We start from the raw sequence: 22172 nt of genomic DNA, 5'->3' as shown, positions 1-22172 counted from the left end.
GAGACCAGAGTACATTAAAAGGCTGCATTGGGTCATCACTGTCCCGACTAAAGGACATATGGAAAAATCCCATAATAATACCAGCAACAATCATCTTGTAGTTAGCAAAAAGTAAATAGGACTGTGGGTTGGAAGGCAGCCCAGTAATCTGAACATCTTTTTTTTCCTAACGTGTATTGTTCTGATAGTCTTTGGGACTGGGTCAGGAGGAAGTGCCAGAGAGAGCGTTTTATATTAAGAAGCATCTTATGACTAAACAATACAATTAGTGGCAAGCCAGGATGAGAAAGTAGCAAGGACCCTCCTTCCATTCCCTGGTCCAGGCTTGAGCAAGTATTTATGTAGCACATACTATGTTCTATGTTCTTTCTATATCCATGTTCTAACCAACTAGATTATAAATTCTTTGAGAGCAGACACTTGGATTTACACTTCTCTTGTATAAATCCATCTCTTGAAAAAGCATTAGCCTTAATTGAAAGTCTAGCTAGTTCCTTGATTTTAAAGAGATTAAATATCAAATCTGTTTTATGCAAGTGCTTTATTTATTTATTTATTTACAACACAGATGATTATTCGCTTTTCAGGAGCAGTGATGCAAACACTTCAAAGTTAGGTGATTCTGGACAAAATACGTAACCTGTGGGAGAGCCAGTGTCCTCGTGTGTGAAATGAAGAAAGTAACCTCATTATGTAGAATTGTGAGAATTAAAGGAGTGGTACCTAAATGCATAGGAGGTGCTTCCCTGCACTCATAGGAGATAAGGGGGATAATTTACCCTGTGGATTGAGTGTGTAGAGGGGCCTTGGGAGTGGGAGCAGGGGGAGGATGAGCAGGGGTGTTGTCTAGGAGAAGATAACAGAAACTTCGATGAGAATATGACCTGAGATAGGATGGTGCCAATGGGAACACGGAGAAAGGGATGGATCCAAAGTATGTTTTAAAGGGGAAATTGAAAGAATGTGGCAGCTGATTATATTAAAATAGGGTGAAGAAGAAGAAAGATTATAAAGGATAAATAGTCATGGTGCTGAGGGAGAAGATGATGGGTTTGTGATAATAGAAGGTATGATTTGTGTGCCGGGGCTTGTGTGTGTGTTCTCCAAAACCCCAAAAGCTAACATAATATAGTTATGTTCAGGGACTTACAAACTAAGAAAGCATAAGAAGAGAGAAGAGGAAATTGGAGTGCCTCATTAACTTATGTAAAGGGAAAGAAAATAAATCAATAATAAACCAATAATATAAGACTTGTTGACAATAGAGTGAGAATTCAAAGGAATTGCTTAAAATAGCAAATCTGAGTTTGGAGTTTTTCCCAGACAAGACCCATAATAATCAAATAATAAGGCTCTTCTGCAATCTTGGAGCTTATTTAAGTTTTCCTGAGTTAAAAAAAAATACCACTGAGGGATACAAATAGTGTCAGGGTTGGGAAGAAAAAGAGCATGAGGAACAGAAATTCTCAAAATAGCTTTGTTTTAAAGAGGAGATGGGAGCCAAAAGATGACTGCTTGACGGTTATTATGACTTGTCAGAAAGTTTGGTGGCTATTATTCCTTAAATAACTTACTGGGGTTTTTCAGGAAATTCAAGCAGGAATCAAAACTAGATCAAACCTCCAACTAGCAAATGGGTTGTGATCCAGAAGCTCATTTACGAATCCTTTATAGGAACCAAGTTGTAAATATATTTTTAAAAGTCTACTCAACTCATTCTATAGTGGAAGTCATGTACATTTGCAATAAAAAATTAATAGCGAAAGGACTTTCTGTGTTAATAATTAAAATATAAGCAATCACCACAAGAATGGAAAGTGTTTTGAATTCTAGTGCTTGGGGAAATACTGATTAATTATAAGATGGTGTTGTCTATAGCAGCTTTAAAATTTGCATCTACTTTCACTGACTTGACAAGACTTTGCATTTTTAAATTTTGAAGTGTAAGGATTTCCTTGTTCTTATTTCAGGCATATTGTGAATTTTAATTTTGCCTGTAATGAAAACTGCCATGACCAGGACTGTTTTCACAGATTGGAAAGAAAAGGGAATGAGAATGAGGGGAAAAGTGGGAGAGAGAGATACCTAAGGTAGATAGGGCAAAAGTCAAAAGAGAGAGAAAAGAGAGCAGGTTTCAAGGATGAGAGAAACATATAGCATGAAGGGAAATAAGAGTTCTGAACGTTAAAGACAGGAATACATAAGAAGGGGCATTGCTCTTGAGGAATAAGAAATAAGAGAGAATATTGGGCCTAATAACTCCTTGGATCGGCCACCAGGGGGTGCTTAGTCAGTGAAGTTGATTCTTGAGTAGCTGATGCCACTCATGTGACTGGCAGACCTAGGCAACCCCCTAAGAACATTTGGTCCTCTTATTTTCCTCTTTTAGCCCTCTGTTATCTTCATTTCCTTCCCTATAGAGTTTGGATACCATGGCCTGTCATTTCAACCACCCTCTTACCAAGACTTTCAGTTCTCTCATTCATCCATTTAATAAAGAGTTATTGAGAGATTTCTATTTGTCAGGCATGGTCATTTTAGATACTTAGAAATGAACAAAGCAGATCTATGTCTGCCCTTGGCACTTACCAGGCCAGACACCAACTCTTAATCAATCCAATCCTGCGCTTTCTCCCGCCTTCAACTAGACAGCTAAGCACTGCTAGAGAACATGGTACCACTGTCCAAGTTGATGATGTGATAAATTTATGACCTCCAGTCTCAGTTATACTCCTCAATATAGCTCAGCAATCCTTAGGTGCTCTCCTAATACAGTTCTGCCACCCCCCCCCCCTGCCACCTCTTACCATGCCAAGATTTCAATTTTCTGCCACCAAATCTATTAACCTCACAACCTGAATACAGTCGTATGCCTTGAGGGCAAGTCAACACAGTGAAAATCAAATCTGACTTCAGAAACCTTTACTGAACGTTTTTTGAGGGGTCAACCAAGACCAAGAGGGGAACTGATCTCAGAGCACGTAGTGATTTGGGTCAGAAAAATACATATATTGCTTACTTAAAATCCCTAAAACCATTTTTGTTGATGCATATAGAATATATTTTGAACTTCCACAAGAAAAAGAAAGTGGAATGTGTTTCATGTATTCAAATCGTGTCAGACCTAAATTAAATCAAATTTTAACTATTAATCAATGACAGAGAAACTAGAGGAGGTGTGACATGCTTTAGTTGTTGAGCCCCTCTCACCCAGGCATGCAATTGCATTTTGAACAGATTGGAACCAAATGAACAGATTATTGGACCACCTAACAAAACGGCAGCCTAGTAATCAGTCTCTGGAATAATAAAAGCATGAATTAAATGTTTTTTTGATCAATATTACTCACACCACTCCTATCCTTAATGATAGTGCTTATCTGAAAGAAAGACCTTTGCTTCAAGGTTTATTTGCAATCCACAGAGAACTCAAAATTTGTTTTGACTTCCCAGTGCTTTTGGAAAATACCCGTCTTATATTTCATTTTGTAGAGTTAGAGTGGACTGCATCACAGCATGTTCTTCCGTGGCACAGACCGTCTCTACTTTTTTATTCCAAGTTTTAATAAGAGAAAATGTAGGGGCAGAGGAACCTCTCAGGGAGAAGAGCCTTGTGTATAACTCTCCTGTTCATTGTGCTCCTACCTTCTTTAAAAGTGCCTCTTGCATGGAGATCCAACAAGAGAGACAGCTGTTTATCTGGAGCTGACCTTGTTAAGTCAGAGGACTGAGTTATAGTTCCATTTTCTTCTCAACTACGTCAGGTTCTGCAGTTTTTCCTCTCCTAGAAGGAGAACATAGGAAGTGCTTTGAGCTTTAAAAACAACAACTTGAAATTCTGAAATTCAGTGATGGCCCAATGATACGTTTTTATGAAGTCACACCTGGAGCAGTGCCGAAGGAAAGACCTGTTGACGCAGTCTTCCCAAAATGCTCGTGTTGAGGCAAATCCATCAGCAGCCTCAGCTCCCTCTACAGTGGAGTGGCATGGGGTGCTACTGAGATAGGCAACCTGTCTCCACCACTTACTGCTTCCAGCAACGTTTTGTAAGGTTGCGAAATGAGTCGTGTGGTATTCAGGCCATCCTGGCCCACTGGTAAGGATGGCAGTTCTTCCCGAGACCTGAACAAGTGTGTCATTTTGCCTTTAGAACTAGCCGTGATTCTCCACAGGAATTCCTGATGTTTGTTCAGAAATGGGAGGGTAGATGGCTGGAGAAACTTATTGCCGAATCCATACAACAGTTGAAAGCTGGTTCTAAGTGTGAATAAGACAGAGGCTACACTATCCTGCCCCTAATCAACCGCAGCTCATAGCATAAAAGTAAGACCCTCAATTTATTTGATCATTTTTGAAGCATAACAAACACAGTGGTCCCCAGCTCATAGTTTAGGCAACTAATTTTTTTTTCCAGGTGTGAGGAGAGGTTATAGGATCTTTGTTCTTTGAGATCATCCTCATTCTTAGAGGGATTAGCTTGTTACTCTGTGTCCCTTTAAGTTTTATTCATTTGCTTGTTTTTGTTCATTTATTGACTCCTACTGTGTGCCAGGCATTATTATGGGCACAGTCGTCTTCAGAGCAGCGAGCAAGACAGACTTCTGATGACGGTAAAGTGTACACCCAGGAAAGCATCTTCAAAAGGCACTCTCATGAACCCAAGAGCTCAGTATTGTCACTTTATATTGTCCATAGCTTTTGTGGAAAAGGAAATTTCTCTTTGTTTGAGTCATGTACTGTAGAGAAAACAGGAGGTGCCTTTGTTTATAAAATCCCCCAAATGCTTCTTCAACGTGGGGTTACACACGGACATTTAAGTGACACACCTAGATGTCATCCTTGTTACTCATTTGTTAACATGACCGACACCTGGAAGCTTAAGTAGAGGGGCCTAAGTGAAGAGGAACAGCCCTTCAGGTGATTTTTTTTCTTAAAATAGAGGTATCTTCTTTTGATTGAAAAGAATATCATGACTCCTAAGCTTTAGGAAAGGCTTGGCTTCATGCTAAAGTGTTTCCCAAAAGACGTAAAGGGACTCAAGGACAAGCACCCAAGCAAAGGCCTGGCATCCTGTAGGTGCTTAATGAGCGTTGTGGTCCAGAATCTGAAGCCAGCCAGAATCTTGATCACAATCCAAAGGTTAAATAAAAACAAAAAAACAAAAAAACTGGCTTTCCTCCCCTCTGAGTGAACCTCTAGAATGATTCATTTCCTTTTCTGTAAAGTGTGACTACTAATCCTTACCTTGTGGGGTTATTAGGAGGCCTAAACAAGATGAGAAGGGAAAGTCCTTCATAAACAATTAAGTTCTATTTAAGTAGAAAATTTATCATGGAAATGAATAAAACCAAGCGTGTAGCCTTGATAAATTCTTTTTCTAAAATGTATTTATTATTGAAAGTATTACAGCTGTTCCCTGTGTTTGTTTGTTTCCCATTGACCCCCTCCACCCTGCACCTGCCCCTCCCAGGCCTTCATCACTCTATTGTCTGTGTCCATATCTATCTCTATATATAACCCTAATATGCAAATAGACCAAACGGCAGAACAACCAACCAAACAACCGGTTGCTGTGATGTGTGCTGACCACCAGGGGGTGCACATGGAACATGGCGGGTATCAGCAGCAGGTGGCAGAGCATGGAACATGGCAGGTATTGGCCGTGGCATGATGGTGGAGCAGGTGAGCGGAGGCACCAGACCAAGGAAGGGCGCTGGTCACTGTCATCGGGGCAAGCCTCTGGGGATGGGTGGGGGGTCCCTTAGCCTGGCCTGTGCCCTCTCGCAGTCCAGGACCCCTCCCTCCTTACCGCCCACCTGCTTGCTGCTTCCTACCGCTTGGCTTGCTGCTCCTTAGCGCTGCCACGAAGGCTCGAGAGGCTCTTGCCACTGCCGCTGTACTCGCCAGCAGTGAGCCCGGCTTCTGGCTGAGGAGCACTCCCCCTTTGTGGCAGCTCCTGCATTGAGCATCTGCCTCTAGTGGTCAGTGCGCATCATAGCTACCGGTCGTTCTGGTCATTCAGTTGAAATGGTCGCTTAGGCTTTTATTATATAGATAATCTCATTAAGCCTATGTGAGATGACTCTGCCCATCTGGCCGGGAGCAGGGAGGGGTTCTTCAGCAGAACAAGACTAAGAACATGGTGATGTCCGTTTCTATAGTCCAGTTTTCCTTCCGTGTTCCCAGGGAGAGCGCCCTCCACGCTGGACTCCCAGGGAGAGCTGGGTTGGAGGGAAAGCACTTCGCCTGGAGCAGAGCACCCGTCCTGTGCAGGGCTCACAGGGTTTGTGTCTCTGATCCTGCCCTCAGCAGCCCCAGCGCCAAGGTGGTGGGCTTTGGGGCTCCTGTTTGCCGGTCCCCCTACCCCCTGGGTTTGTATCTCCGATCCTGCCCCCAGCACTGTGGTGGCGGGGCTTGGTGCTTCTGGGTTCAGGGCCCCCCTGTGGGTTTGTGCCTCTGATCTGGCCCCAGCAGCCCCAGCGCCATCGTGGCAGGGCTTGGGTCTGCTGGGTGCCGGGCCCTCCTGGGTGTTGTGTCTCTCATCCGGCCTCCAGCAGCCCCAGCACCATGGTGGCTGGCCTTGGGTCTGCTGGGTGCCGGGCCTGCGAGTTTGTATCTTTGATACCCCCAGCAGCCCCAGCACCTTGATGGCAGGGCTTGGGGCTGCGGATCTGTGTCTTCGATCAGGCCCCAGCACCAAGGTGGCTGGCCTGCATGTTTGTGTCTCTGATTGGGTCCCCAGCAGCCCCTGCAAGAATACGGCTTCCTCAGGCCGATTGTGCCACCAAGCCCCGCCGCCCAGGACCGCACAAGGGGGTTCTGACCGCCCAGGGCCACACACAAGGGTCCCGCCCCCCAGTACCACACACGGGGGTCCCGCCGCCCAGTGCTGCACATGGGGGTTCTGGCCGCCCAGGGCCACTTTATACCTGTGTTTTTTGAGGAACATAGTAGAAAGCAAAGGAAGTCCAACATATTGAATGGAGTTAGACTAGATTTTGTGTGCTGAAAATCATGGAGGATTTGTTCCTGATACTTAGATATCTTCACCCCTGTGGTTGTGTGTGGAATATGGGGGTAGGGAGTGTACTCAAAGCAACAAGATGCAGCCTTCAATTTGTCACTCAATCTTTAAATCATTTGGTCCCTCCCTGCATTTTGGTAATTTTTTATTAAGTTGAAACATGCAAAATTGCTGATATTCAACACTTTTGAACTACAAAATGACGATCTCATACTTTCAGCCTGATGTAATTATATTTCTGTTATTGAATGGGCATTCATTTGTTCACCAGCTTGGTCTGACGGAGACATCTGGAGGGGAGGGATTGTATCTGATATCTAAATTGAATTCCGGAACTCTGAACTTAGACAATGTAAAATATGAAATATGCATGTAAAATGTCTTTTTCACCTGAGGATATATTTTCATTGACTTTTAGAGAGAGAGAGGAAAGAAGAGAGAGAGAAACATTGATGTGACCGAGAAACATTGACCAGTTGCCTCCATGTACGCCCCAAACTGGGGATCGAACCAGCAACCTAGGTAAGTGCCTTGACTGGAATCAGACCTGCAACTGTTTTGATGCACAGGACATGTTCCAGCCAACTGAGTCACCAGTCAGGGCTGTAGAATGTCTTTTTATGTGAGCTGTAGATATTATTACTAGTACTCTTCGTGGAGACAATGCAATAGGGATCATAGCTGCTTAATAGTTGGAGACGCCTAAGGAGTGTTCCGCTCAAACTAGGAGCAGTGCTGGCAACTCTTACCCTAGGTACTGCATTGCCCTCGTCACCTCTTCATTCCTTAGTCCTATTTCCCTCTCTCATGACCCTACTTCCCTCTGCTAATCTCACCACTGTACAGTTACTTGTGCTTTTGCCTGCAGCCTACTCAGCTGATGGATTGAGCGTATCTGACTGCACTGATTTCCAAGCCCCTACTATGGCTTTACATCATCACCCTGTATATACTGTGTCACATATATGTATGTGATAAAAACATATACATATAAGATGTATGCATATCTTGTACATCTATAAGATATTATATAAGATGTATCTTTTTTTAATAATATATTGTTATTGATTTTTTACAGAGAGGAAGGGAGAGAGATAGAGAGTTAGAAACATTGATGAGAGAGAAACATCGATCAGCTGCCTCCTGCACATCTCCTACTGGGGATGTGCCCGGAACCCTGGTACATGCCCTTGACCGGAATCGAACCTGGGACCTTTCAGTCTGCAGGCCGACGCTCTGTCCACTGAGCCAAACCGGTTTTGGCTAAGATGTATCTTATACAGCTATACTAGAGGCCCGGTGCATGAAAATTTGTGCACTGGAGAGGGAGGGTGGTCCCTCAGCCCAACCGACACCCTCTTGCCATCCAGGAGCCCTCAGGGGATGATGGCTTAGGCCCACTCCCCATAGTCGATTTGCATATTAGGCTTTTTTATATAGGATGATATTATATAAGATATTATATAAGTAATATAATATTATATCTATATAATATATCTATATATCTATATACTATCTATATAACATCTTATAGATATATTATAGTATTATATATCTATCTATATCTGTATCTGTATCTATATATGTCTATGTCTGTATATGTTTATATCCATATCCATATCCATATCCATATCCATATCCATATCTATATCTATCTATTGCCAGACCAGTTCTCAGATTTGAGAAGCTGTCCGTCATGTCTTTTTCTGAAATGAGGGTTTAAATAAAGTTGTGGAGACTTTTATCTTCATGGTGGAGGGAAAACATGCCAACTCCACCTTTAAGCTTCTTATCCCTCTTAAGCAGCTGTAGCCAGCACCGGTTTATGTCAGGATTTGCTTTCCTGTTCCTGTTTTGGAAAGGCCACAACCTTGCGGACGAGCCCCAAGATGGGGCTATGGCTCCAGGAACATAGTTCTGAAACCCGTATCATTAATTACCGGTGGTAATGGCTCATTTCAGTTGCTGTGGAATGTCTTAGAATGGCCCTGAACATCACCAGCCATCGGCTGCTGTACACATGGATGTAGCCCGGTGAGGTTATTTCTCTTCATGCTCTTTCTTATTCCTAAAATGACTTTATGATTTTATCCTGTTGATTAGTTGATATTTGATTTTCTAAAGAATCCTATGTAAAGCCGTCTACATGAGTGTAGACTCGGGATTATGTTAGTCAAACCAGTAGCTTGAGAATCGGTTTTGAAATGTTTTGAAAAGAAGCATAGCACCTTTAACTCAGTTTTAAAATTTGATATAAAACTTGTATATTTATTTCTATTAGAATTAAGAAAACGAAACCCCACTTGCCTGCCTTAAGATTTAGAAAACTTTCTTACGTGTGGCTTTCCTGGTGGCCCACTGCTTCTAATTCACAGGCAGTCACATGTTTTCTAGAGGGAGAAAGGAGACAGGCACTTCTCCCTGTAGGGCTCCCTCATTAGCCAGCCAGACTGTATCGTATCTGAAACCCTGCTAATCAGGCAGGAACGAGGGGCATGAATATCAAGACTTCTCTTACTGCGGTGACTTCAGAATGGGCTCAGAATGCTGCTCCCTCGGGAGCAGCATTCCCCCGACTTTTGAGGTGCAGAAGCTCTCAGCAGAGTGGTTTGATGGGTGCTGGCATGCTGTCTGCTGATGAGAGAGCTGACTCAAGTGAGATGTGGCAATCATAGAAAATTTCTTTCCAAGAATTCAGAGAAATGCGTCACAGAGTCCAGGGTGAGGTGGAGTGGAGTGCAGGGCAAGGCCCCAAGTCTCAGTGATTTATCTCAGCTCTGACCCATTTTTATATTTTTGGCTATATCACTTAACCCCTCTGCGCCTGTGCTTTCGATTGTAAAATGGGAAGAAAGTCCCCATTCCTTAGACCTCACTAAAAAGGGCATTATAGATTTTGACAAAGAGAGGAAATTGAAGGCAATTCTGAAGGGGAATTGCAACAATATTTTGAGATGACAACATTATTGAAACAAATGAACATTCAAGGCAAATATATATTAAAATAGGGTATATCCTTCAAATTAAAAAATGTATTAAGAATCTTTTCAAAACATTTCAAAATTTAAAAATGTATTGAGAATCTACTATATTCTAGACACTTTCTTTTTTGTTTTATTACTATTATTTTTATTGATGAGAGAGAGAGACATTGATATGAGAGAGATATATCGATTGTTGCCTCCTGTATGTGACCCGACTGGGGACTGAACCTGCAACCTAGGTATGTGCTGTGACTGGGAATTGAATCTGTAACCTTCTGGTGCATGGGATGATGATCCTCCCAATTGAGCCACACTGGCCAGGATATAAACACTTTCCAGTTTACCTTTTTTTGTTGTTGTTAGTCCTCCCCTGAGGATATTTTTTCCATTGATACGTTTAGAGAGAGTAAAAGGGAGGAGGGAGAGGAAGAGAGAGAGAGAGGAGAGAGAGGGAAACGTCAATTTGAGAGAGACATATCAATTGGTTGCCTCCTGAATGCACTCCAGGGCTGGGGATTGAACCTGCAACCCAGGTACATGCCCTGGACCGGGAATCGAACCTGTGACCCTTTGGTGTGAGGCCTGTTGGATGCTCTAACTCCTGAGCCATGCCAATAGTGCTGGATGGCAGTTGGCTATTGTCCTGTTTCTGATTTTATGAATAAAGGCTCAGAAAAGTGAATCAACTTGCTTCGAGTCACACAGCAGGGAAGTGGCGGAGCCCAGGTTCAAGTCTCCTTCTGATGCTCCGCCCAGCATTCTTCTCATGATACATCACCTGCCTTTGACATGGTAGTAAAAGACAATAGAACTTCTCTATCTCAAATAAATCAAATTTCTGTGAAAACTGAATAAGTAAAGTACCTACATTTAGTTTCTAAATGGTATCTCAGTTTCTAAATTTGCTTCATTCTTTACTGGGTTCAACTATTTCCCTTTAGTGTGTAGACTATCAGATTGCTTCAACCTATTTCTATCAAAGGCACTTGTTAATTTTTAATGATTTTTACTGGTACTTTTAGCATCTGTTAACAAACTCTTCAGAGGAGTCTATGTGCCATGTTAGTATTCTTTTTAAAAATATGTGACTTCTGGTGAATAATCTAGCAGCATTGTTATGCCTATTTTTAGAATTTACAACTTTTAGGATGGAAATTTTTCAAGCCAACTGGGTAGCCTGCTAGTTGCCAAGCTCTGGTGGCATATACTATTTGACAATGACGGGAGTTCTGGTGCCATCCTGCTTCCTGCACAAGTTCGGAAAAGCTGTTGTTTCCCCAAACAAGCCCTCCCTTTACCATGAGCTACATGCTGTGGTTTTGAAATCTTGTCTGAGAGTATGAAAAGCTGAGCTCATACTGGCTTTTCCTTCCAGCTTCACAAGCAGCAGTGGTGTTGCGAACCCCACCTCACTCAGGCTCCCATCTGCACAGTTCAGACTGACTAGAACACATTTATTGAATGTGCATTACTGGCATGCATTAGTCAGATACAATTGATTGTTATAGTACACCACCAGCTCAGGCGAGGGAAATTGGGCTCTTTAATTGACGGCGCTCCTTTAGAGGAGAGAGTGTAAATCATTGAATACCAGGTGCAGAAGTTCTCTCACAGTGAGTACAGTGTGTCTCTGGTTGCATATTCAATATAGCCAAACAAAAAAAGATGGCTGGTATTTAAGACTCAGCATTGGGAGAGTCCTAAGAACCCTTTCCAAGATTCAGCCTGTTTTCATTTTGTCTTGAAATATTCTCATGTGTCTTAACGAAACCTTGATTCAGAGGGTCTCTCTGTGTGTGCGTACAAGTGCATTTAAGATTATGATTAAAATATAAGAGATGTTGTTAGAGAATGCTTTGGAAGTCAAGACATCTCGGCTCTCACATCCAGCACACCCTTGGCATAGTCGTGGGCTGTATTTTGTAGAAAATATTAGAACAGCTCCACGCGTTTCCTCCTTGACCTTTCAGCGGCTCTCCCCTCTTTCCTAATCCAACCATAACACGTAATCATTCAGCACAAACTGAAGATATATACAGATACAGTGATTTAGATAATGATTTCCTCCTTTTTTGCCAATGAGTTTTTTTAAAAAGGAGTTTATTTAAAGTCCAGTCCAAGACCTGGGTAATGAGCTGCTCCCTGCTCCAGCCAAGCCTTGCTCTTCAGGCTCCTTTTCTCACCTCACACATCCTGGACTGACCTCTCCCTCTGCCCTCGCTGCCCGCACCCCGGGGAGCACCCTGCCAGGCGCTGGGCGGAAGGCCTGCCTTCTGTACTGCTTGTTAAGCCCCTGGAGAGCATTAGGTACGCGGGACCTCTGCGGTGAGTGAGAGCCGTGGATCTAACTGTTGAAAAGATGGTGCCGTGTGATTCCATCCATACCGACTCTACAATAGGAATAGATCCTCATTATTTCTCATTCTCTCGAGGATGATTCCTAAAAATAGAGGCAAACAGAGTCTGAGAAACTTTGTCTGTGACCCTTCCGTGACTCAGCCAGCATTACTAATTCGCTGTGGGCGTCAGGCTTTGAATCTGTTAGAACAAATTATTGAAGTTGGTGCTCTCTGCATTAGAATTTGCACTTTAGTGAATTAATTCTGCGCTCACCTTGTGTGAAAAACAAAGCCCAGTTAGAGAGGTGGTAACACAGAGCTAGAAATGGGAAAGTGGTGCTGCGGCTATGTTTCCTCCATCATTTTTGTCCAAGTCCTTCCCACCCAACCTCTTTGTCTGTCGGCAAGGTTTTCTCCCCCAACCATTTTCTTTTTCTCTCTGTCCCACTCAAAGTGATGCTGAGGGGTTGCTGAGGGACTCATTCATATTTTCATCTTTTCTCTGACCTCAAGACATTTTCTTGCCCACATGAGTTGTGAGCCTACTGCAGGAGACCTATATTTAGTCTGTTCATTTTTAGGAAGGACTAAGACTACAGCTGGGGCACATGGCGACTTTCCAGATTGCAGCGTGATTATTCCTGTGGTTGACATCCGAGTTTGAATCATCTGGATGAGAAGTCTTACATGTTCCATTCCCCTGTAAAATAGGAAAGTAAAGAAAGTATCTTATTAATAAACAAGGGAAGTCCACTAGCTAGGCAGACTCTATGTACAGGTAATTCACGAAAGAAGAAGTAATGTAAATGGCCAATAAATGTCGCCAGTAGTTAGAAAAACATAAATTAAAACAAGTAGATATGCTGTGTTTACTCATCAGATTGAAAAAAGTGGAAATAATTGACAAATATCAAGTGTTGGGGAGGCTGTGGTGAAATAGATATTCTCGTAGACTGTTGGCAGGGGTGCAAATATGAATCATATTTTGCAGCTGACTTGGAGGCATCTATAAAAATTTAAAATACACATAGCATTTGGGACAAACATTTCCAAGTCTACATAGTCATTCTCCAAAACATTTACACATGTTCACAAAGATATATATATATCAGAGTTTTCTTTTCAGTATTGTTTGTAATAGGAAACCATTGGGAAAACTCGAAATGTCCATCAGTAGAGGACTTGTTAAATAAATTATAATTCACCTGTAGCTTGAAATACAATGGAACTGTTTCAGAAGCTAAGGGAGATCTGTTTGTAATAATATGGAAAAATCACTAAGCAATATTGTTAATTAAAAAATAAGGAGCTGCAAGATAATACATATTGATATGATTCCATTTATTTTTATTTACTTATTTATTTACTTATCCTCACCTGAGGATATGTTTTGTTATTGATTGTAGAGAGAGGAAAAGAGAGAGAAACATCGATGTGAGAGAGAAACATTGATCAGCTGCTTCCTGTATGAGCCCTGGCTGGGGATCAAACCCACAACCTTTTGGTGTACGCTGGGATGATGCTCCAACTGACCAAGCCACCTGGCCAGAGCTGATTCCAATTATTTTTTTTTAAATGAACCTAAAGCCATCAGTCCATATAGATAATTACATATGTAAGTAAATGCACAAAGTTCTGGAATTACATATAACAAACTGTTAACAGTGGAGGCGAGGGGAGAGGAATTGGGCTGAGGGAGTCTGCATAATTCTGACCTTTTAATTTTTATAATGAGAATGTGTCATTTGTGTAATTCATTAAACATATATAAAAATAGGAAAAAGTTGCAACTAAGTTTTCTGGGAAAAGCATCCTGAATGGCTTCCCAAGGAGACTGTTCAGGAAACCAAAGGTGGGTGTAATGGAAGTTTTCCCTTTTTTATTTTGGAAGTGGTTGGCCTATTTATATAGTGAAGCAGGAAAGAGGGTTTTTTCCATACTTTTCGGGAAACATACCTGTGGATGAGGCGGGTGTTATGCAGGACTGGCCAAGGCAGCCGCTTACCAGCAGATTGAAGAGAGGGGAGGACTGCCAGGCCCACTTGGTGACTGGAATAGGAGAGTCCAGCATTACAGATGGGTAAACAAATTATTACTTAGGTCCTGCTGTCCACATTCCTCCCTGCTGCCCCCAGGGCTTTGGTGGACTTAGAGCTCAAGGAAGCTCAGGGAGACTTGGGTGGGGGTCAGGGCTATTGTTCATTTTATTAGAGCTCACGCTCTGTAAAGTGCTTCTCTAGGACCGAACCACTAGGCATGCCATTGCATCTTCCTTGACACCAGAGTTAACTCCCGTAAGTGCACATTGTATGATATGTGACTGTTCATATGTTGGCCTCCCTCTTTACCCTGTCGCTACTTCAGGACAGGAGTCGTGTCCTGTTCATCTCTGTATCCCCAGCACCAATACAGTGCCTGACACACAGTTGATGCTCAAGAAATGACTGTTGAGCAAATGCTATAAAGTCGAAATTCCAAACAACTGATTTATAAAGGAACATTTGAAAGCTAGGATATGCCTGTGGTTAGATATAAGAGAAAGACCCAGAAGCACAGCAGTTAGACACTGGTGCAGTCACATGTTAGCTATAAGGCCAATTGGGTCAGTGTTTTGGCTTTGGAGTGAACAGCCTATGGTTCAAATTCTGACACCTTCCCTTACTAGCTGGTGACTTGGGCAAGTGCCTTAATCTCCCTATGTCTCAATTTCCCGAGATATTAAAATTAGTTACCTCCTGGACTGGTTGTTAGGATTCACTGAGATAATTAATGCAAAGCTTTAACAGCAGGATCTGGCATAGAGACAAATTCATTCATTATTCATTACTAACTGTGATTATCTAGAACCTTCAAGATATGATTCATTCTAGTTGTTCAAATTTTCTGAATACCCCTTTGAGCACCAAAGCGTTTCTTACTTAACTAATTTTGAAATATACCTTTTAAAAATGGATTATATTTCCTAAAACAATATAATAAGCATCACTGTCTTTAACTGAGGAACATCATCATGAGCAGTCATTATTGCCCTGTGAGTAACATGGGAATACTGCCCGGGCTTGCAGAGGTGTGGTCGGCTGTCATGTTCCCCAGCTGCTCTGCCTGACTTTCCCAATGGTCAGCTGTCAGCTCTTACTCCCCTCCACGGCCTGCTTCTGGTACCTTCTCTTACCTTTATTATTTTCTTTCCTAGGACGCTGTCCTCTTGGGAATCAGACAACCCAAGTTTTAGTTGTGTGTCAGTAAGAGTGACTTGATGAGGTTCTTAATGAGCTCTTTAATGAATAAAGTGAGTGATTTTTGCAGTTTCCGTATTGGTTGAATTATCTCCTATTGACATCGATATTCCATTATTCTATTTTCTGTTCTAGTTTTAACTTGGATTAAGCATAATGTCCTTGGACTGGGCTAGAGCTTTTAGCCCTTCCTCTAAACCCGTGGTTCTCAACCTGTGGGCCGTGATCCCTTTGCGGGTCGAACGACCCTTACACAGGGGTTGCCTAAGACCATTGGAAAACACATATATAATTACATATTGTTTTTGTGGTTAATCACTATGCTTTAATTATGTTCAATTTGTAACAATGAAATTGGGGGTCACCACAACATGAGGAACTGTATTAAAGGGTCGCGGCATTAGGAAGGTTGAGAACCACTGCTCTAAACAGAAGAAGCAGCCTCGTGCTAGTGGGTTGAAGTCCTGGGACAGCTCCTTAATTTCTTCTTCTCTACCAAGGAAAAAAAGACAGGCTCTCAATTGACACTAGGGCTTAAATGAGATACTATAGTTCAATATACGTGAAAGTGCTCTGTTGTTATAAAGTGCTAAAATTTATTATTAGCATTAGTATCACTCCAACACATGTTTGCAGGTGTGTGTGTGTTTTTGTTTGATTGTACTTCCTTGGTTTTGGGTTGAGAGAGGATACTGTGCATGCCTTATCTGAGACATTCATCAGTGGCCTTTAAATGAAGTACCTCCATTTAATGCATTTCATACATATCTTATATTTATGATGGAGGAAGGTGGGGACATGAGCAAGGCCACCCTGTGTTGTCAGTGAACTAAGAGGGGAAGAAATCTCTTTTCCTAATAGATTTTGCCAGTAAGCTCTTTTGTATATACAGATGGAAAAGCATTAAATACAAATGCAGTGTGTTCATGGGTTTTAATAGGGGCTATTAATAATTAAGTAGATCTAGTATTTTCTTCTAAATTTACATTAAATTTTCCAAATTAAATATATTAAATTTACTTCTGGACTCACCTTCTACCCTGGTGTGTACACTATGAAATGCTAAGAGATTATTTAGTTAATGTTCTTTTTTGTGATTTTGGATTTGTTTTAGCTAACAGTTTTTCTCTCCCTCATATTCATTTCCTAATCTCTTTAAACCTCTGTGGGTACCCACTTGGAATGAATTCCTCTGCAGTTCCATGTCCTCTGGGGCTAGCTAACCCCGGGGATGCTTGAGTCTGGACTCAGTGTTGCCTTCATTAGAGATAATGGGTCCCGCTCAGGGCCTGTTTAACTCTGCTGTTCAGTGGAGTGCAGGAACTTTAGAGAGATGTCTAAGACTACAATTTGTGTTTCTGAAGAAGAAGGAGGCTTAATTTCAACCAGAAAGAAGTTCAAAATACACTTTGAGAAGCCACAGAAGAGGAAGAAGGAGAAGGCCATGTGATATGAGGGAAGCATATGGGCTCTAGGATCTCAAGATCTGTTTTATATCTTGGCCCTTTGATTTATAACTGTGTGAGTCACTTAACATTGTGAAAGTTCCTTCATCACAGAGACTCAGTTTTTATTTGGGAAAATAAAGGTATCTGTTTTATCTGTATTGTAAGATTGAGTAAACTTTTAGTGATCTAATATGTGAAAGCGATTTTATAAAGTGTAAGGTGCTAGCAAATGTCATATCATCATCATCATCATCATCATCATCATCATCATCATCAGTTAACTACTGTTAGAAAGACATATGCCAGATCCCATAATTCTGTAGTGCTGGTATTAGGAGCATCAGGCCGTTTTCCTGCTTTTAAGTTGCTCTGAGTCAAATGGTTGCTCATGTCGTAGTGTTAAATGTTAAACTTGTTAACTCTGATTATCCACAGATTGGGCAGAACAGAGTGGGGGCAGGGTAGCCGATGGCCAAGCACCCGATGAGACCAGGACTAGGCCGGTCTGAAAGCTGTGTGTTTAATATGTGTGCGCAGCATGTTTGATAGGTATAAAAAAAGAAGCTAACTCAGCGTTGAGGACCTTGCGGTTATACTTGCTTTGCCAAGAGATAAAAACCATTTGTAGCAGAGATGCTGGATGAAGACAAAGGAAAGACCAGTTCGTGGGTCAACCATATGAAAGAGGAAGGGAAGTAGGCCTGACATGAAGAGCCAGTCTGCTGGGTAAATACCTGGTGAAGAAATGGTATTTACTCTCAGAAAATGGCTTTACTCTCTGAGATGTTTGGGAAAAGGTGGTTTTAAGGGAAGCCTACTCTAGTTAGCAGTGTCTGACCGAGGACTGATGCCACAGAAGGCACTCAGGCAGAGCCCAAACCAAATTTGTCATCAGGCAGTGGGAAAATGAGATGAAAACCATGGTGTGGAAGAGGCAAGAGGTCCAAGTCCGTCCTTAACTTGTATTTAGGTTAGTGCAATGGACAAACCACACACAAGAGTCATTTTTTTAGTAATGAAGGAGATTGATATATATGGTCAGAGAAAAAAAATGGGACTCGCAGAGTTGGGACAGCCACTATGGAACCAGACCAATTTTTGTCTTCATCGATTAGACTTCTTCTAGTAACTAAACTGCCACCACAGCAATTCTGTGACAATGGTGATCTGTGATCACAGTGTTTAAATTCTACTATACCCATCTAACTCCCCCCCATAACCAGGGAGCCAGCAGGGTGCCATTAAGATGTATGAAGCCTCCCATGCTGGGAGGCCAGTCCAACAACAGTGTCTCCAAGCTGGAAGCCATGAAAATGGTCTGAAATATTTTCCCTTCAGATGCAAGACCTTAATCTCACGTTGACCTTGGGCTGTAATTTGGATAACCAGCACTTTCCTTGCCCATTTGCAGCAGGGAGGTAGATTGGTTGGAAAATCTGTGTTTGCAGTCAATTGATAGTGTTCATGCGCTGGGATCTGAGTCCCTGTCTCGGACTAATTTTTGCACTGTCAGTGCTGGGCTTGCCCAGTAAATACGCTCTTCATTGAAGGAACTCCTCCTAGATCATCTCTGGCTTTCTCAGGCCGTGTCAGGCAGCACTTTCTCCTTCATGCGTTCCCCAGCAGCAGATCCAGAAACATCCCTCCTCACATGGAAATTCTGTGCTGGCCTTCGAGCCATGCCTGCTCCATTCTTCCCATATCCAGAACCATCTTTAGAAAACCTGGCAGGGCTGGTGTTCAGCGGGGCCACACCCATGTGCTCCGAAAGAGTTTTTAAGGTTAAGATTAATGGTCCGGACCTTTGCCGTTTCGGCTGTTAAATATTTTGAACCCGGCCCCTTTCGTAGGCTATTGATTTTGTCAGAAAAATCCATATGAAACATACTTCAGTTTAGCAGACTTCAGTCTTTGATTTTAAAAAGGAGACATTTATTTAGGAAATCCAGACCCAGAATTTGAAAATCATGTGTATTTTTCTTGCTGTATCTACTTTCTGGTGAAACTGAAAAGTTATTTGTAGCAAAAGCTGTCGATGCCCAATTCCGTTTATTCTTAGCCCATTTCTGAATTCACCTGTAGCTCAGTGGCCTGTCCCCCTGCGCCTGTCTCCTTCCCCCTGAGGGTTTTCCTTGGTGCTGAGGGATCTTCACAGCCAAAGGATGAGCCAGCTCAGAAGTGTCAGGGGTCTGATGCTCCCAGGGCAACGTTCAATGGATGAGAGGCAAGTGTCAGTGGATAAATACCCCAGCCTCTGCCGTCCCTCTGCGAGACAGTGTTGAGGTGTGTTCTCCTCACGCCCCAGGTGTACAGAGCCCCAGTTGCCTGCAGCGGTAATCCACTCAGTAGTAGTCCCATAATTGTCTTTCTCTCTTCCTTGCCTCACTCTTCCCTGTTAATGACGTGTGTTCTCCCCATATACTCTCTCTGAACCCAGACCTTGTCTGTGAGTCTGTTTCCAGTAGAAGCTAAACTAAGACAATTTTTTTCCTGACCCACCTGTTTAGGTTCCCAACTGTTCTCCCTGCACAGCCTCTTGCCACCAACACCTCTGAGTCTGTTAGAAATGCAAATCGATCAAGTGCTGCTGAGCTCCAAACCTGAAATGGTTTCCTCTTGCCTTGGAATAGAAGGCAAGGTCCCTGCCTCAGTTTAGCGCCCTTGAGTGGCCTGGCTGCTTTCCCACTTCAGCCGCATCTGAGATGTACTTTGTAACGTGTTTCCCAGATGCTTGCACATAGGGCTTCTCTTCATTCCTCATCCTGCTTCCGCCCCACGTCTCTGCTTCCCTGCGCTACTCTTCCTCGGTCTGGGGTGTTCTTTCCCTCCTTGGTTACCTCCTCCTCACCCTCAGCCTCGCAGGAGCCTCTGGGACCTTCAACTTACTGCAGTCATGAAACGTGTGGCTCCTAGACTGTGCTCTTCCTTCATAAAGCTTTGATTATTTGCAATGATGTAAGTTATTTTCAAAGATGTACTTAAGGTCTCTCTCCAGACTAGGGATCTGCAAACAATTACAGTGTGATTGGAACACAGCCATTGATGTACTTATTATCTATGGCTGCTTCGGGGCTGCAACCAGAATCGAGTACTTGCAACAGAGACCATACAGTTCGCAAAGTCTCAAATACTTACTATCTAGGCAGGGGTGGGCAAACTTTTTGACTCGAGGGCCACAATGGGTTCTTAAACTGGACCGGAGGGCCGGAACAAAAGCATGGATGGAGTGTTTGTGTGAACTAATATAAATTCAAAGTAAACATCATTACATAAAAGGGTACAGTCTTTTTTTTTTTTTTTTTTAGTTTTATTCATTTCAAATGGGCCGGATCCGGCCCGTGGGCCGTGGTTTGCCCACGGATGAATTCTAGACCTTTATAGAAAATTTTGCTGACCCCTCCTCTAAACTCTGAACTAACTCTTGAAGAGCAAAGTCTCTTGCTCACTCTTGGGACTTGGTACCCAAAACAATCCCCCATAAAAATAGGTATATTATACATATTTCTTTCACTGTCTAGCTTGGAATGAAGTTTCTCCAAATGTTGCTCTTCTTCTTTCCTTATTATTTGCCCCTTGTCCTGTGAATTTTGCATGTGTGTGTGGCAGTGCTATTTATAGCAAGTAAAACATTTCCAGACCTTCAAATAAGTGTGTAGTACCACCTTCTTATAGCTGTTTATCAGGCAGAATTCAGATTCCTACCTCCATTGTAATGTTTATTAGATGTTTATTAGTATTATAGGTAATGCTTTTACTAAAGAGGTAAAGATTTTACTTTTATTATTTTGACCAGGTGTTCAGATCAAGTGGGACATAATGTACTATGCAATGTATTTTCCAGATGGTTAGAAAGAATCCACTTTTATATTTTCTTGGAACAGGATGCCCTAACTGGACCTAATTTTAGGATATCAGAGTATAATGAAGTAAAGAAAGATCATGCTTTTATTTTAATGATACAGGATGTAAAAATGTACATACTCCATGCTGCTATCATTTTTAGCATGCAAACTTTATCATATCACTCTTTTACTAAAAAAAAAGTAACATTTCCCTAAGCATCTCTGTAATGCCAGAGAAATGTATCCAATTTGGTTTCTAACTTGCCTTTTTAATCTTATCCCCTGTAATGTTCTAGAACAGGGGTTGTAGCCCAGGCAGTGTGGTTCAGTGGTTGAGCATCAACCCATGAATGGTTCGATTACTGGGTTGCAGCTTGATCTCCAGTGTGAGGTGTGCAGGAGGCAGCTAGTCAATGATTCTCTCTCATCATTGATGCTTCTATCTCTTCCTCTCTCTAAAATCAATAAAAAACCCCACATGTTTAGAACAGGGGTTATAAAACTACAGCCTGTAGGTGAAATCCAGACTGCTGCCTGTTTTTGTAAATAAAGTTTTACTGTAACACAGCCACACTCATGTATTCTCATGTTGCTTATGGTTGCTTTTGTGTTATAATGGAAGAGGTGAGTAGCTTTGATGAGATTAAATGGCCTGCCAAAGACAAAGATATTTGCTCTTTCTCCCTTTATAGGAAAATATAAATTATTGATCCCTGCTCTAGGAAACCCTTTATATTAACTGTGACCAACTGCTCTATTATTTCCTCTATTAGCAAACTTTTTTATGCCTCTGAGCCTTTGCACATACTGTTCCTTCTGCCTGGAACACCATTCTTTCCTTTCCTGCTTAGAAAACTCATTCACACTTTCAAGTCCCTGCTTGGTTTTTCCTCTCCTTTGTAAAGCTTCTGAATTTCACAAATGTACTTTTTTTCTCTTCTGAGCTCCCGTGGCACTTGGTACAGATGCACTTATCATTGCTTTTTGTATCAGAATTTCTGGTTTTACATTTATCTCCTACTAGAGTATGAGCTGTAGAGGGTGGGGTTCTACATCGTTATTTAGTTGTATCTTCAGTGCATCTCCCAGGTGCCTGATACCAAGAAGTGACTTTTGAATATTGGAGTGTTGTGTGTTTGAATTTGATCTTTCATAGGCAGCATTTCATCCGGTACATGAAAAGTATGCAGTTAAGCAGAAACACAGCAGTTGGAGGAATTATAGAATTTTTAACTATAAAGTATTTGGGAATTATATTTTTTCTTCCTTTTCCCTGTCCTTTTCATACATGGGGGGCG

At 42.1% G+C, this 22172-nt stretch overlaps 1 protein-coding gene across 5 annotated transcripts in view; it reads left to right on the top strand.

Annotated features, from left to right (window-relative positions):
• Positions 1-22172, top strand: part of RAPGEF4 (Rap guanine nucleotide exchange factor 4) — a 225534-nt gene that overhangs the window by 56484 nt on the left and 146878 nt on the right. Inside the window, exon 1 of one of the 5 annotated variants that reach the window (XM_015561981.1) lies at positions 8908-9059. The exons of the other annotated variants lie outside the window; for them this stretch is intronic. The gene's annotated coding sequence lies outside the window, so the exon portion shown is untranslated. Of the gene's footprint in view, positions 1-8907; positions 9060-22172 lie in introns of those variants that run through there. 5 annotated transcript variants of the gene reach the window in all.

The sequence above is a fragment of the Myotis davidii genome, unplaced genomic scaffold (genome assembly GCF_000327345.1).
Source record: "Myotis davidii unplaced genomic scaffold, ASM32734v1 scaffold370, whole genome shotgun sequence".
Taxonomy (NCBI): Eukaryota; Metazoa; Chordata; class Mammalia; order Chiroptera; family Vespertilionidae; genus Myotis; species Myotis davidii.
This window is presented reverse-complemented; position numbering and strand designations above follow the sequence as displayed.